General features: G+C 44.4%; 1 protein-coding gene and 1 pseudogene across 1 annotated transcript in view; both read left to right on the plus strand.

Annotated features, from left to right (window-relative positions):
* Positions 1 to 16,755, plus strand: part of LOC126428355 (carbonic anhydrase 6-like) — a 313,905-nt gene that overhangs the window by 66,209 nt on the left and 230,941 nt on the right. The window lies entirely within an intron of this gene.
* Positions 1,339 to 1,456, plus strand: LOC126428612 (5S ribosomal RNA; annotated as a pseudogene).

Here is a 16,755-nt window from a genome sequence, read left to right on the forward strand (position 1 = left end):
AAGCAGATGCCAGACTGAGGTTCATTGGAAGAATCCTAAGGAAATGCCGTCCGAAAACAAAGGAAGCAGGTTACAGTACACTTGTTCGCCCACTGCTTGAATACTGCTCAGCAGTGTGGGATCCGTACCAGAAAGGGTTGATAGAATAGATAGAGAAGATCCAACGGAGAGCAGCGCGCTTCGTTACAGGATCATTTAGTAATCGCGAAAGCGTTACGGAGATGATAGATAAACTCCAGTGGAAGACTCTGCACGAGAGACGCTCAATAGCTCGGTACGGGCTTTTCTTGAAGTTTCGAGAACATACCTTCACCGAGGAGTCAAGCAGTATATTGCTCCCTCCTGCGTATATCTCGCGAAGAGACCATGATGATAAAATCAGGGAAATTAGAGCCCACACAGAAGCATACCGACAATCCTCCTTTCCACGAACAGTACGGCACTGGAATAGAAGCGAGAACCGATAGAGGTACTCAAGGAACCCTCCGCCACACACCGTCAGGCGGCTTGCGGAGTATAGATGTAGATGTAGATTTAACTAATATAAAATATGTGACACATTAACTAATGAACTACAGACAAATTGCAACAGTTGTATGTAAAAGAAAAATAATTGAACAATAAGCTTTGGTGACATGTTCCAAAGCTGTACCTGAACAAATTAATCTTGTCGTTAACAGCTCATAAATTACGAACACATAAGGTGCAATACTGATATTATGTAGGTGAGTGATTACACAAAATAAAAATTTTTCAGACAACAAGAGAAATTACAGTAACTGAAGTAGAGGAAATGGAGCATGTGAGAAAGAGGGGTAATTTATAGCATGGCCTGGATGGGGTTACGAGTAGTACCTGCTGTTAGAAGTGGTGATGAAAGGAACTGTGTCTGGTCATTCTGTGTCAAGCTCGAGTTGACAGACATCACTCGCTCGCTTAAAGTCACTATTGTATCATATCTGTTTGTAATTTATGATCTATTAAAGACAAGATTATTTTATTCAGCCACATCTTTGGAATATCTCAGCAAAGCTTATTGTTCAGTTAAGTTGTTCTCTGTACAACTGTTGCAGTTTTTCTGTAGTTCATTAGTTAATGTGTCACATACTTTATCTTAGTTAAATAATATCACATCGCATTTACACTGAAATAACCTCGCTTGTTTTATTCCTATTCTAGCATTAACGTTTTCATCTCTGTTTATGGAGAGTCTCTGTACATGCTCTAGTTATAAATATTTGATCCAACAAAATTCCACTGCACCACACACTTATCTTTGTACCTGATGATGGCGTAACAGCCGAAAACCGGTTCATGTAACAAATAATAAATATAGTAGCCAATGGCCTTGCCGCAGTGGCAACACCGGTTCCCGTCAGATCACCGAAGTTAAGCACTGTCGGGCTGGGCTTGCAGTTAGATGGGTGACCATCCGGTCTGCCGAGCGCTGTTGGCAAGCGGGGTGCACTCAGCCCTTGTGAGGCAAACTGAGGAGCTACTTGACTGAGAAGTAGCGGCTCCGGTCTAGTAAACTGACCTACGGCCGGGAGAGCGGTGTGCTGACCACATGCATCTCCATTTCCGCATCCAGTGACGCCTGTGGGCTGACGATGACACGGTGGCAGGTCGGTACCAATGGGTCTTGATGGCCTGTTAGGGAAGAGTTAAGTTTAGTTTTTAGTTGTTTATTACACCCGTGTTGTGTGTTTCATTCATAATACAGGGTGAAAAGTATTTAAACCGACAAACTCTGGGAGGTTGTAGGGGACATCAAAACAAATATTTTTCCCTAGTGCCATTTTTTCCTATGAGGAGTATTTAAACCGGTAGAGGAAGATTTCTCTGGCGGAAAATTAATTAAACCAACAAACACTTTTCCATTTTTTATGGTTCAAATGGCTCTGAGCACTATGGGACTTAACTACTGAGGTCATCAGTCCCCTAGAACTTAGAACTACTTAAACCTAACTAACCTAAGGACATCACACACATCCATGCCCGAGGCAGGATTCGAACCTGCGACCGTAGCGGTCACGCGGTTCCAAACTGACGCGCTTAGAACCGCACGGCCACTTCGGCCGGCCCATTTTTTATGGCCAAGAGACAGCACATTAACACAACCTAATTTCAGTGACAGTAGATTTTCAAAAATGCCTCCATTGACACGTAAACAAAGGCTACACCGTCGGATCATGTTCTGTCTGACACGGGCAAAAACTCCAGGAGTATCCTGAATTGTTCCTGCTGCTGCTACTATCCGGGAAACCAGATCCTCTTCTGATGCAACAGGAGTTGAGCAAACAAGGTTGCCCATCTCTCCCCACACAAAAAAAGTCCAGAGGGGACATAACTGGGGATCGAGCAGGCCACGGTACAGGACCACCTCTGCCAGTCCACGTTTCTGGGAACCGTCGGTCAAGGAATCGACGCACACGACGACTGAAATGTGCCGGCGCCCCGTCGTGTTGGAACCACATGCGTTGTCTTGTGGGGAGACGAGAAAATTGTGATAGTGCCTGCCATTTAATGGCCTAGGTAGCAGATACGAGCCAATTAAACAGTTCCCAAGAACACCGACCCACACATTAACGAAGAACCGCACTTGATCAGCGCTAGTAACTGTGGTATGTGGGTTATCCTCACTCCAAACATGCGAATTGTGAATGTTGAAGACTCCATCACGCCCAAACGTTGCTTCATCGGTAAACAACACAGAGGATGGAAATGTTGGATGCATTTCACACTGTTCAAGTTACCACTGCGAAAACTGTGCTCTGGTTGGATAATCAACTGGTTCCAGGTTGTGGATACGCTGTAAGTGAAATGGACGTAACAATTGCTCTCGAAGGACTGTTCTTACATTCGTCTGATTCGTCCCCAAGTTACGTGCAATTGCACGAGTGCTGATTGAACGATACCGCTCCACATGCTGCAAGACAGCTTCCTCAAATTGCAGCGTTCTTACCGTGTGACGGCGTCCCTGTCCAGGTAATCTACTAAATGACCCGGTCTCACGTAGACGTTGGTACACAGCAGCAAAGGTCGTATGATGCGGGATACGGCGATTAGGATATTGTTTTTGAAAAACCCGCTGCGCAGCTCGTCCGCTGTGGTGCGCTACGTAGTACGCACCAACCATATCAGTGTACTCACTCCAGGTGTATCGCTCCATTAGTGAACAGAGACAATGCGCTACTACACTGGTGCACAGCAGCTGCCTACAACTGAAGAGCGTAATGCGCCCTCTAACAACTGAAGATCGTAATACGGCCTCCACCGGTTTAAATAATCCTCATAAGAAAAAATGGCATTAGGGAAAAATATTTGCTTTGATGTCCACTACGACCTCCTAGAGTTTGTCGGTTTAAATACTTTTCACCCTGTATACAATATATTCTACCAAGAACCGACAGAACAGTCAGCCAATGGAAATTTTATTCGATTTTTTGCGAGTTGCTGATGGTGGTGGTAAGCGACAAATTCTACTAAGCAAGCGAGAGAACAAAGTTTCAGGATACATGCTTTCTTCAAGAGCACAGCACGTATACACACGTTGTCACTTGCTACGGGCAACAATGCAGCCCCTGTCCGTCCCTCCACCTGCGCAGACAGCAGTCGTTCGTTGATCGGACTGTAGCAAATGCCTAAATTTGTGTGTACACTCCCCTGGACGGCCGCAGTGGCCGAGCGGTTCTAGGCGTTACAGTCTGGAACCGCGTAACCGCTACGGTCGCAAGTTCGAATCCTGCCTCGGGCATGGATGTGTGTGGTGTCCTTCGGCTAGTTAGGTTTAAGTAGTTCTATGTTCTAGGCGACTGCTGACCTCAGATTTTAAGCCCCATAGTGCTGAGAGCCATTTGAACCATTTTTGATTAACTAGTATCGCAAATGTAATGGTTGAATTGCGGTATGCGTAGTCATTAATTAAAATTACTTCATATGGCAAAAGGAGCCTCTGACAATAAAACATGTACTGACATACTATACGTGGAGTTCCATCCATACTTTTTGTGTGGATTTTAAGTGTGAATCCAAGTCCTGCGTCTACAAAAAATGAAAATCACGCCGGCCGCTGTGGCCGAGCGGTTCTAGGCGCTTCAGTGCGGAACCGCGTGACCGCTACAGTCGCTGGTTCGAATCCTGCCTCGGGCATGGATGTGTGTGGTGTCCTTAGGCTAGTTAGGTTTAAGTAGTTCTAAGTTCTAGGGGACTGATGACCACAGATGTTAAGTCCCATAGTGCTGAGAGCCATTTGAACCATTTTCTTGTGAGATTACACCAAATTTTAACGATAAGTATGGTGGATAACCTGTTGAATTTAAACTCTTTTACAGTAAATCAAATTTTGTCCGAAGATTTGCAAAACAGGTGGATGCTGCATCGTCACAACACCGCATGTCACAAAGCCACTCTTCTGTCACGGAATTCTTTACCTCAAAAGGGATTTCTGTACTTCCACAAGCCTTCACCTCATCTCAGTCCTTGTAATTTTTACTTTTCCCACAGCCGAAAAATGTTTGAAGAGCACGTAATTCTGGTATTCTGGAGAACATTCAAAAGAACGTGACTGACGTACTAAAGGCCCTACCGGCTTTCAGCACTGCTACCAAAACTGTGAACGACGACTCCGCTGGTGTTTAGCTGCCGGAGGGAACTACTTTGAGCCGGCCGCGGTGGTCTAGCGGTTCTAGGCGCGCAGTCCGGAACCGCGCGATTGCTACGGTCGCTGGTTCGAATCCTGCCTCGGGTATAGATGCGTGTGATGTCCTTAGGTTAGTTAGGTTTAATTAGTTCTAAGTTCTAGGCGACTGATGACCTCAGAAGTTAAGTCACATATTGCTCAGAGCCATTTCAACTACTTTGAAGGAGACAATATTGGTTCAAATGGCTCTGAGCACTATGGGACTTAACATCTATGGTCATCAGTTCCCTAGAACTTAGAACTACTTAAACCTAACTAACCTGTGGACATCACACAACAGCCAGTCATCACGAGGCAGAGAAAATCCCTGACCCCGCCGGGAATTGAACCCGAGCACCCGGGCGCGGGAAGTGAGAACGCTACCGCAGGAGACAATATTGTTGTTTAAAAAAAATATTGAAAGATAAAAAAAATCAAGATCATTAGTTTTGTCACGCATGTCGTAAGCTTAGGCATTTTTAAACAAGCTATCAAAATACTAGCCATTTGTGGTTGCATCATAAGCTTATTGTGGATTGAATATATCCACTTACGAGCACAGTTCTCATCATTCACGGCGAGTTTTAATTTTATGCTTTAATATGAAGAAATTTGCAGCTGACGCTCATATAGTGCTGTGTAAGACCCATGGTGAGGCAGCTGTTAGTGAGAGAAAGCTTAGAGAATGATTCCAACGCTACAAGAACTTTGATTGAATTTTCTCATTTTGAGATAACTGAAGTGCGATTTGTTTGGTTGTTAAAAACTATATTCAATAGCCAAGATCGTATAAAATATTTTTTTATTTTATTTTGAGAATATGTCCAGCATATGTAAACAGTTGTGCTGTTGGTGATTAAAATTCTTCGGGGTATTATGCCGCATCATTGCTAAAAACTAACAAGAAAAGTGAACTAAAACCGGTGAATTGTAACGGCCTTTCTCAGGGCACGACTGGATTTGCATGGGGTGTTTTTTTTTCTTTCTTTATTGTGATTTTAAACACCTTATACAAAGGCGGGCTGTCAGCAGCACAATACGCCGCTCTTCAGCCTTGAGTTTGACAACAAGTAGTACATAAGGTGGCACAGAGTAGACAGTAAAAACGATGGGCAAAAAATGTAGACACTAAAAATCGAAAAAACATGGAGCCGGTCACGCTGGACGAGAAACATCACTAACACGAGGCGACACGGTGCACATAACATGGATGATGGCGACGGCACGTGAACGGTGGGGGCGTGACGGCGAACAACACTGCACACAAACGAAGGCACACACACGAAACACTGACGGCGATGATCTCCAGCGCGCGAATGTCCACTGAGCGTGTACGAGTCCGGGGACCTGCCAAGAGAGGAGATGGAGGAGGAGGAAGGGGAAGGGGAATGGGAGAGGGGAGAGCAGAGATGCCATGGGCAAAGGAGAGAGGGGGAGGGAGGAAGGGGGAGGGGAAGCCCGGGGGAGAGGGGAGGAGGGAGGGGGGAAAGGAAAGAGAAGGGAAGGGAAGGGAGGGAGGATGGGTGCCTAAAGGAAAGGACACAGGAGTTGGGGGGGAGGATCAAAGTTGATAGGAGGGGTAGATGCAGGGGAGGAGGACATCATCAGGGAGGGGGAGCTGGCGGAAGCCACCTTGGGAGAGGGTAAGGAGGGTGGAGAGATGGAGACCGGGTGGGACGTGGGAATACAGGCGCGGCAGCCGGCGGGGGTGGGAGAGGATCGGGGAGACGAGCGGGTGAGGAGGCTCGAGTTTGCGGGAGGTGTACAGGATCCGTATCCTTTCAAGGAAAAGGTGGGGGAAGGGGATGAGATTGTACAGGATCCGCGTGGGGGAGGGGAGACGGATGCGATAGGCGAGGCGGAGAGCATGACGTTCAAGGATTTGGAGGGATTTATAAAAGGTAGGGGGGGCGGAGATCCAAGCCGGATGGGCATAACAAAGGATAGGGCGGATGAGGGACTTATAGGTGTGGAGGATGGTGGAGGGTTCCAGACCCCACGTACGGCCAGAGAGGAGCTTGAGGAGACTGAGTCGGGAGCGTGCCTTGGCTTGGATTGTCCGGAGGTGGGGAGTCCAGGAGAGGCGACGGTCGAGGGTGACGCCAAGGTACTTAAGGATGGGAGTGAGGGCGATAGGACGGCCATAGATGGTGAGATAGAAATCAAGGAGGCGGAAGGAAGGGGTGGTTTTGCCTACAATGATCGCCTGGGTTTTGGTTTGCATGGGGATGGGTGCTTCTATTTATTACAGACTACAGATGTCTGACGTCACTGTTGTAAAACTTTGAATTGGCCCTCTAATATGATTGGCTAGTCATGACGTAAGGGAAGACGGAAGGAAAGAGGCTATTCGTGGATGTCCATGTCGTCAACGATTGGTAGCTGTCCGCCAATCAGCGTTCGGCTTCTGGTCGGCAAGTTTTCCTCCTGGTGTGCTCGGAAGTGGACTGACAGTTGCTCTACAGCTGTTTGTGCAGATACGTCCGTGTCCCGTGTAGCTTCTGCCCCGCGACCGCTCGCGGCCCGTTGGACTGGGATGGCCGGCAGCCAGGACGCAGGGAGTTTGTAGCCATCTTCTCTGTTAATGTTGTCAAGCTGCTTAATAATTTCGATCGCCTCGCGTATTTTGCGTTCTCGCATCCACGATTCTTTCGCCAGTACTCGGGCTTCCTGGAACCCGATAGGTTGTCCACAGTCACGGTGGTGTGCCGCTATCGCCGTTTTATTGTTGTAGCCGACCATAGCGTTCGTGTTCTGCTAATCGTAAGCTGTCAGGTCTCCCTGTTTCTCCTATGTAGGCAGCTCCGCACTCACACCGCAGTTCGTAAACACCTGAAGTGTTACGATTGTTCACTACATCCTTGGTGTAACCTGTCATTTCGTAGATCCTGTGACTGCTTCGAAAAATCGGTTTGAAAGCTCGTCGGCGGAGGACGTTGCCTAGCCGTTCACCGACATCAGTTGTGCTGTTGTGTATCGTGGTTGTATGACATAATATGGGACTGTGAGGAATAAGTGTATGGACACAGTCCGTTGCACAAGGGTGCTTTATATGTTAAAAATACTTTAACGATGACAAACCTTTTATAATGTGCTATTTTTAACCACTTGACATGTTGTGCGTGAGTTCAGCGTAAAATGAACATGTCTTACAACAAAAGCTTTTAATCATTTTAATTGAATCAGCTGTAGGTTCTTGGTGAAACATTGTAAATTAACTAAGCAAACACTATTTCTTGTGATTTGCCGAAAATATTCCTTCACTGACGCTTTCATCCCGGCTTCCTCACAATATCCTACAACCTACGAACATGCAGCATTCCACCACATGATCCACCGTCTCTTTTCTGTCCCTATGTTCCAAGAAGACTTTGACCAGGAACTTAACACAATAAAAACAACAGCCGCAATTAAGCATGAATTTAACCACAACATCATTGATGAAATTTTAGGTAAAGAGATGAAGAAACAAGCCAGGTCCCTGCTGTCCCCAATGAGAAACAGAGACAAACGGTAAAAGAAATTGTGCAGATTACCTTTTATAGGGAAAACATCAAACAGCATAAGTAACATCTGTGTTTTTGTATGTCCCTCAGGCAATAGGTAGTTTCTTGTTCAATACAAAAGACAAACAACCAACCATCACAAAAAGTGGGGTTTATTAAATCACACGCAACGGCCTTGCCGCAGTGGATACACCAGTTCCCGTGAGATCACCGAAGTTAAGCGCTATCGAGCATGGCCGGCACTTGGATGGGTGACCATCCAGCCGCCATGCGCTGTTGCGACTTTTCGGGGTGCACTCAGCCTCGTGATACCAATTGAGGAGCTACTCGACCGAATAGTAGCGGCTCCGGTCAAAGAAAGCCATCATCACGACCGGGAGAGCGGTGTGCTGACCACATGCCCCTCCTATCCGCATCATCAACTGAGGATGACACGGTGGTCGGATGGTCCCGATGGGACACTTGTGGCCTAAAGATGGACTGTTTGTTTATTATTATTATTAAATCACACGCCGCGAGTGTCAGTTATGCTACACTGGACAGGCGGCGAAGTCAATCTGTACCAGGCTTAAGGAGCACCACGGAAGCTGGAGATTGAAGAATCCTGATTCAGCCTTTGCAGAACATTGCCTGAATAATAACCACAAATACACAATAGATGTACAAGTCTTTCACACAGAGGAAAAGTGGGCCAAACTCAACCAATTAGAAATTTTTTAAATTAAAAGACTGATGTGTATATCCCCACACCTAATATTAAAAGAGTAAACCCAATTCAATTATTCACCTCTTTTAGGTGAGATCACGAGCCCAGGATAGAAGCAAAACTTTGGGCCCCTGTCCATCGTGCTTAAAAAGTTTTTGGTTGATGCATAACTTTAGTCCTGTAGTTGTAGTGTAATTGCTAAATTGCATAATTGTATGTAATTTGTTAAAAATGGACATTGACGTAATTGTACATTAAGCTATGGATCGATACCTTCAGAAACAGAGATGATTGTCTTTGCCTTGTCATCATGTTTATTTGTGCATTTTCATCTTTGCGAATCAGTAATGTACTTGAAAATGGTATTATAACCTGAAACCCATGTTGCGTAATAACATTACATTAATCGTAAAATTGTGAAACAGGGCAAAAAACAATGTTTATTTAGTTTAAAGATTTTAACACCTGAAGATGAAAGCATAGGCTGTTGAAACCGGTTGTTTTAAACAACAACAACATTTTTGCGATCTTGGCTGTTGAATATAGTTTTTAACTCCAAGAACGGTGATTTTGACGTCGAAGACCAACATGGCGACGGAAGAGAGTAAGTTTTCGAAGCTAATGAAACGGACGGAAACTATCCCAGCAGATCGTTAACGGAAGCAGTTGACGCTTTTATGCTGAGCACTGAAAGACAAACGGCTACGATACAGAGATAGACATGAAAAGGTGATTTTGCAGCGTGGCAGTTCTCGACCCCCCTGTCAATATAGACCCGAAAACGTTGAAATCGGAAGTCCTAAACCATCCGCCGTATTTTCCGTACATTGCTCCCTCTGACTGCCACTTTTTTCGATGAACCCGCACGGCTGAGGTACCAGTGTAAGTAGGCTGTTTAGGTTTCTATGTTGGTAACGCCATGTAGCGCACTATATGAAAATCACTGACTGTGCTGTGTGCAGTCTGTGGCTGGTTTGGATTGTTGGAATTTGTTATAGTAGTGTTGGGCAGTTCGCTGTTAACAGCGCGTAACGTTGCGCAGTTGGAGGTGAGCCGCCAGCAGTGGTGGATGTGGGGAGAGAAATGGCGGAGTTTTGAGAGCGGATGATCTGGACGTGTGTCCATCAGAGACAGTAAATTTGTAAGACTGGATGTCATGAACTGCTATATATGTTATGACTTTTGAACACTATTAAGGTAAATACATTGTTTGTACTCTATCAAACTCTTTCATTTGCTAACTATGCCTATCAGTAGTTAGTGCCTTCCGTAGTTTGAATCTTTTATTTAGCTGGCAGTAGTGGCGCTCGCTGTATTGCAGTAGTTCAAGTAATGTAGATTTTTGTGAGGTAAGTGATTTGTGAAAGGTATAGGTTAATGTTAGTCAGGGCCATTCTTTTGTAGGGATTATTGAAAGTCAGATTGTGTTGCGCTAAAAATATTGTGTGTCAGTTTAGTGTTGATCAGAATAAATAAAGAGAGTAATGTCGCTTTACTAAGCGAGAAACGTCTGAGTACGTTCAGTTCTGCTCAGCTGTTTGAAAATCAAATGACGTAAGAGGTTTATCAGCACAGTCATTCATAAATTTTTCTAAGGGGACTTTTCATATTTCGACCCTTAGCCGAGGATATCTCACTGGAATCTTCTGATTTTTTCTTGTAGTTTGTGTAGTTAGTGTAGCTATTGTTTACTGCTAGCGCAATTTCTAAGGGGACGTTTCACCAGCCCTTCCAGTCATGTGAACAAGGGCAAAAATGGGTTCGATTCATGTACCTCCTCAAAAGTCGCCCAGTTCTTCCACCGAGGGATTCGTATCGTGCCGAAAGATGGGGAGAAAGAAGAATTTACGAAAACTGCCTGAGTTTTGGCCATCAGCCTACCACGTGCCTTTCAGCTCAGATCTATTTCCTGGCGTTCATGCTTAATGAACAGATCTTTTCTACGAATTATTTCTTGGTTTCTGAATTTACGTGGATTGACTGATTTTTAGTCACCAGCCCACGATGTTCTCATCAGTTTAAAGTTACCTTCTGACGGTCCCGTTTGGTGAGTAGATCTCTTTCTCCTGAGCTCGAACCGAGCGAGGTGGCGCAGTGGTTAGCTCACTGGACTCGCATTCGGGAGGCCGACGGTTCAATCCCGCGTCCGGCCATCCTGATTTAGGTCTTCCGTGATTTCCCTAAATCGCTTCAGGCAAATGCCATGATGGTTCCTTTGAAAGGACAGGACTAACTTCCTTCCCCATCCTTCCCTAATCCGATGAGACCGATGACCTCGCTGCTTAGTCTCCTCCCCTAAACAACCCAACTCAACCCAGAGCTCAATGAATACCCGTATGCATTATACATTTATGATTATGAATTGCGTTTTTTGGTTTTCTGAAAAGGGATTTAGTTTTGGTTCAAATGGTTTTGAGCACAGTGGGACTTAACATCTGAGGTCACCATATAACGATATGTTTATGTAATGTGTATACATAAACATGCAGTTATAAATGTCCCCGTTCGTAGTCGCTAATTATAACAATATGTTTACTTTTATACTGTAACATATAGCTATAATCAGCGGTGGAAATATATTTGCGAACGCCGACCGTGTGCGGCTGTCTCTTGTTGGATCGTCTGATCAGTCGGAAGTTGCATTGCACAGGAGAGTAAATGCCTATTCAAAATATAATTATTTTTGGATAGCTCAACATGAATTTCCTAAGGGACCGTAGTTTATCATGCATTTACCAGTAGAGAGAATATTTCGCCGCATGCAACTTCCGTCCGATCTCGACGAAAGAAATCGTAACTGTGAACTCTCTATTTGGCAGAAACATAAAGAAAATTAAATAACTTCATGAAAGAGTGAGACATGGATTCTATAATAAATAAATAGTCCATACACCAGTTCCATTTAACTCTGAATTTATGGCAATTAATAGATGAACTTACACTGCAATGAAGGATTTAACATGGATGCCGTTTTGACTGGCACTTCTCGTAATGAAAATAATTCCTTTGACGTTTTCACATACACGTCGCACAATAAATCTATTGCTGTGCAGTATTGCACTTTTACTTTACACTAAAATAATATTAGTTTTAACAACAATAATACGGCGGCAAGACATGCGCGTCCGACACAAGTTACAAGAGACAAGAGAAAAAATTAGTAACTGAGTAAGTGTTCATCGAGAATACCTCGTACATCCAAAGAATGTGTAAAAGTGTTCTTCTTCTGTCCGTTTTTCACGCCGCGGTTTTCAAAGTCAGTAACTCAGTGCATCTCTGACGGCGCTTCGACAATAAACACGTTGCGTCACAGGTCGTTCGCCTATTACATTCTCAAAACATTATTTGCTAACTGTAGCTGTTGCCGAGCGACTCGATTAGTGAATGATTTAAAATGATAAGGCAATCACATAATGTTACAAGCAGTCCCCTAGAACTTAGAACTACTTAAACCTAACTAACCTAAGGACATCACTCACATCCATGCCCGAGGCAGGATTCGGACATGCGACCGTAGCAGTCGCGCGGTTCCAGACTGAAGCGCCTAGAACCGCTCGGTCACACCGGCCGGCTTAGTTTTGGTGATTGGGCAGTAACATGTTATGAGTATTTATGTTACTGAAATGCTACCCAAACATCCACGTGAACTCCTTCTTATGTTAGTAAGATGGTTATGCATATTTATGGGAAACTTCTGCATGTAAACGATTTTTATATTTTTGTGCCGTCGTATGCGTTGGTGGTTCATTCTGGCAGCCCCATTGCTCTCTGGGTTTCTACCAAGCATTTAGCCACTTTGCTTAGAACAGCTGAACGCTCGCGCACACCGTTAATGAATGATTCGTGTGTACTCTCCCTCTCTAGTACCTGTCGTGATCCTCAGAGCGTCCTAAGGTCGGCTGTGCCTAATTATTTTTTACCCATTTCATTTCGTTGTTCTGTTGTCCGCCCCGATAGCTGAGTGGTAGCCGACACGGTAGCTCAGCGTGTTCGCTCAGAGGGTTAGCTGCCCTCTGTAATAAACTGAATTTGAACGGGTATCATTGGACATCCGCACCGAACAAATGCAACGAACAAAATCGAACAAAATGAAAACAATAAAAAAAAGTGGTCAGCGTGACGGATTGCCGTCCAACGGTCCCAGGTTCGATTCTCGGCTGGGTCGGGGATTTTTTCCGCTCAGGGACTGGGTGTTGTACTGTCTTCATCATCATTTCATCCCCATCCGGCGCGTAGGTCGCCCAATGTGGCGTCGAATGTAATAAGACCGGCACCAAGGCGGCCGGAACCGCACGACCGCTGCGGCAGCAGGTTCGAATCCTGCCTCGGGCATGGATGTGTGTGATGTCCTTAGGTTAGTTAGGTTTACGTAGTTCTAAGTTCTAGGGGACTTATGACCACAGGAGTTGAGTCCCATAGTGCTCAGAGCCATTTGAACCAAGGCGGCCGGACCTGTCCCGTAAGCCCACCCCCCCCCCCCCCGCCCCCCCATTCCCGGCCAATGAAGCCAAACGCTCATTTCCATTTTATTCCATTGTTCTGTCGGAAAGTTTACTAATTCTGGAGTCAATTTTATTGTGTGAAATCTCAGATCGTTTTTTAATTGTATTTTGTGCGACTGTAGGAAAGGTTTCATTTACAATGTTAATTAATAAATCAGTTACCTGATCTTTGGAATGAATAAGCACCTCTCCAGTCGAATCCCCCAGAAAGAGAAAGAGTTGAGCATGAACACTGGGTATCTAGAGTATCGTCGTTTTTATCTGTTTTCCGTCTGTCCATTAGTTGCTCTAAATTCGTGGAGATATGTGCCATCTATGCAACTAATTGAAGGCGGTGTGTTTATTGCCGTATGCGTTTCGCTTCTTTTATTTGGGAAGCATCATCAGTGGCGATTTCAAGCGGTGTTAACACATGTGTTTTAATACACATATGTTGATCACCAAGTGAAAGTAAAACATGCAATGTGATAAATGTGGATGAAAGAACGCCAGAGATTGGCCAGCCGGGGTATGAAAATTAGCAAATACATCTCCAGGACCACACACATGTGTTAACTGCGCTGGAAATCGCCACTGATGATGCTTCCCAAATAAAAGAAGTGAAACGCGTATGGCAATAAACAAACCGCCTTCATTTAGTTGCATAGACGGTACATTCCTCTACAAATATTGAGTATTATTAACCCCTGCTACGCCAAGGACGGGAATGCTTTATACCCACCTTTTGGAAATGTATTAATCCAGTCACTTACTATGTATCCAGTATGATATTTTCACTCTGCAGCGTAGTGTGCGCTGATATGAAACTTCCTGGCAGATTAAAACTGTGCGCCGGACCGAGACTCGAACTCGGGACCTTTGCCTTTCACGTGCAAGTGCTCTACCAACTGAGCTACCCAAGCACGACTCACGCCCCGTCCTGGCAGAAGTAAAGCTGTGAGGACGGGACGGAGCTGCAGAGCACTTGCCCGCGAAAGGCAAAGGTCCCGAGTTCGAGTCTTGGTCCGGCACACAGTTTTAATCTGCCAGGAAGTTTCAGTTACTATGTACTTTAAAATTTTGAAAAATGTTGTTTTTAATGAGTTCTTTTACCAGATTCCATAATTGTTTTAAATTTTGCAGTTGAACTGAACCAAAATATATAAGTGTAAGTAGTGGATGTCACTTTCCACAATGATTCAACATTTTCTGGTTAGGGACCTTACTTACACATTAAAATGTCTTTAAAATGTATGTTGTAACTAAAGGTCAACAAATATGAACTAAATTTAATTAAAAATTTTTTGTGATGATAAAGAACCCCCACCTTTGTAGTACACGTTATCGCCTAGGGTGTGATAAAATGTGTTTTCCAACTGTGGATCCTACTTACACATCAGTACTTCTTTAAAAAGTATGTATCTGAGTTAACTACAACTAAGAAATTTTCTTAACTTTTATTTAGTATGGCCGTATAGTACCTTCTTGGTAACGCGCGTTTCGGAAAATGTGTTAGTACCGCTAGGGTTAGAAGAAGGCTAGGCGTTCTGCGAATTAGAATCACTTATTGCAGTGGTCACATTACTTTCGCCTACTGCCATTTTGGCAATACAGTACTTTGTTAATTTATATTGTCATTATCCGTCGCGCATCGGAAATAGATCTCTTAATAACCATTGTACTGGGCCGTTAATGCCGTATATCTTACGTAATTCCTCCGATTGACGTACAAGGTGGCAAAAATCACGTTCCTGAGCGAGACCTAGTTACGGGAGCAGGGCGTAGAAGGTCTAAGTCATATCCGAGGCCACACGAGACAGGCTTTTATCGAGCGATCCAGTTTAGGAGGAACAAGGCGGCTTTCAATATTAATACCAGTTTCATAATATTACTTCTTATCTTTAACAATACAAACTGATGCTGAAAGGTACTCTGTTCACATGTTTTCGACATGCAATCACCATCATCAGTGTTCTGCCTAAAGGCAGGTTTTCACATGGTAGTTCTCCAGGCTGTCCGGTCTTCTTCCATCCTCTTCAGGTCTGCATAATTTCCTCTTCCCTTTATGTCGTCCACCATCTTGTATCTCCTTCTTCCTCTCAGTCTTCTCCCACAAACCAATCCTTCCAAAGCATCTACTAGCAGGCACTCCCTTCTCAATGAATGTCCCAACCAGTTCTTTTTCCTTTCTCTTACAACCTTCAGCAGACATCTTCTCTCACCAACCCTTTCCAATACTCTTTCATTACTCACTCTTTCCATCCAGCTTATTCTCTCCATTGTCCTCCACATCCACATCTCAAATGCTTCTAACCTTTTTTCATCCTCTCGTCTCGGTGTCCATGTTTCTGCCCCATATAGTGCCACACTCCAGACAAAACATTTGCGAAGCCTTTTCCTTAGTCCTTTTTTTAGTCCTTAGAACGAAGCGAAAAAGAGCGTAAAGAGAGCAATGAGAGAAGCATTCAACGAATTCGAACATAAAACATTGGCAAACAATCTAAACAAGAACCCTAAAAAGTTTTGGTCATATGTAAAATCGGTAAGCGGATCTAAATCCCCTATTCAGTCACTCGTTGACCACGATGGAACCGAAACAGAGGACGACCGAAGAAAGGCAGAAATACTGAATTCAGTGTTCCGAAACTGTTTCACTGCGGAAAATCGTAACACGGTCCCTGACTTCAGCCGTCGCACGGACGCCAAAATGGAAAATATTGAAATAAACGATATCGGAATTGAAAAACAACTGCTATCACTTAGTAGCGGAAAAGCATCCGGACCAGACGAGATACCCTTAAGATTCTACAGTGATTATGCTAAAGAACTTGCCCCCTTTCTATCAGCAATTTATCGTAGATCGCTGGAAGAACGTAAAGTACCTAGCGACTGGAAGAAAGCGCAGGTCGTTCCCATTTTCAAGAAGGGTCATAAATCAGATGCGAATAATTATAGGCCTATTTCGCTTACGTCAATCTGTTGTAGAATAATGGAACATGTTTTGTGTTCTCGTATTATGACGTTCTTAGATAATACAAATCTCCTTCATCATAACCAACATGGATTTCGCAAACAGAGATCATGTGAAACTCAGCTCGCCCTATTTGCCCAAGAAATTCACAGTGCCGTAGACACTGGCGAGCAGATTGATGCCGTATTCCTGGACTTCAGGAAGGCATTTGATACGGTTCCGCACTTACGTTTAGTGAAAAAAATACGAGCTTACGGAATATCGGACCAGGTTTGTGATTGGATTCAGGATTTCCTAGAAGAAAGAACACAACATGTCATTCTTAACGGTTCAAAATCTGCAGATGTAGAGGTAATTTCGGGAGTACCGCAGGGAAGCGTGATAGGACCTTTATTGTTTACAATATACAT

This window comes from Schistocerca serialis, chromosome 12 (genome assembly GCF_023864345.2).
Source record: "Schistocerca serialis cubense isolate TAMUIC-IGC-003099 chromosome 12, iqSchSeri2.2, whole genome shotgun sequence".
NCBI classification, from domain to species: domain Eukaryota; kingdom Metazoa; phylum Arthropoda; class Insecta; order Orthoptera; family Acrididae; genus Schistocerca; species Schistocerca serialis.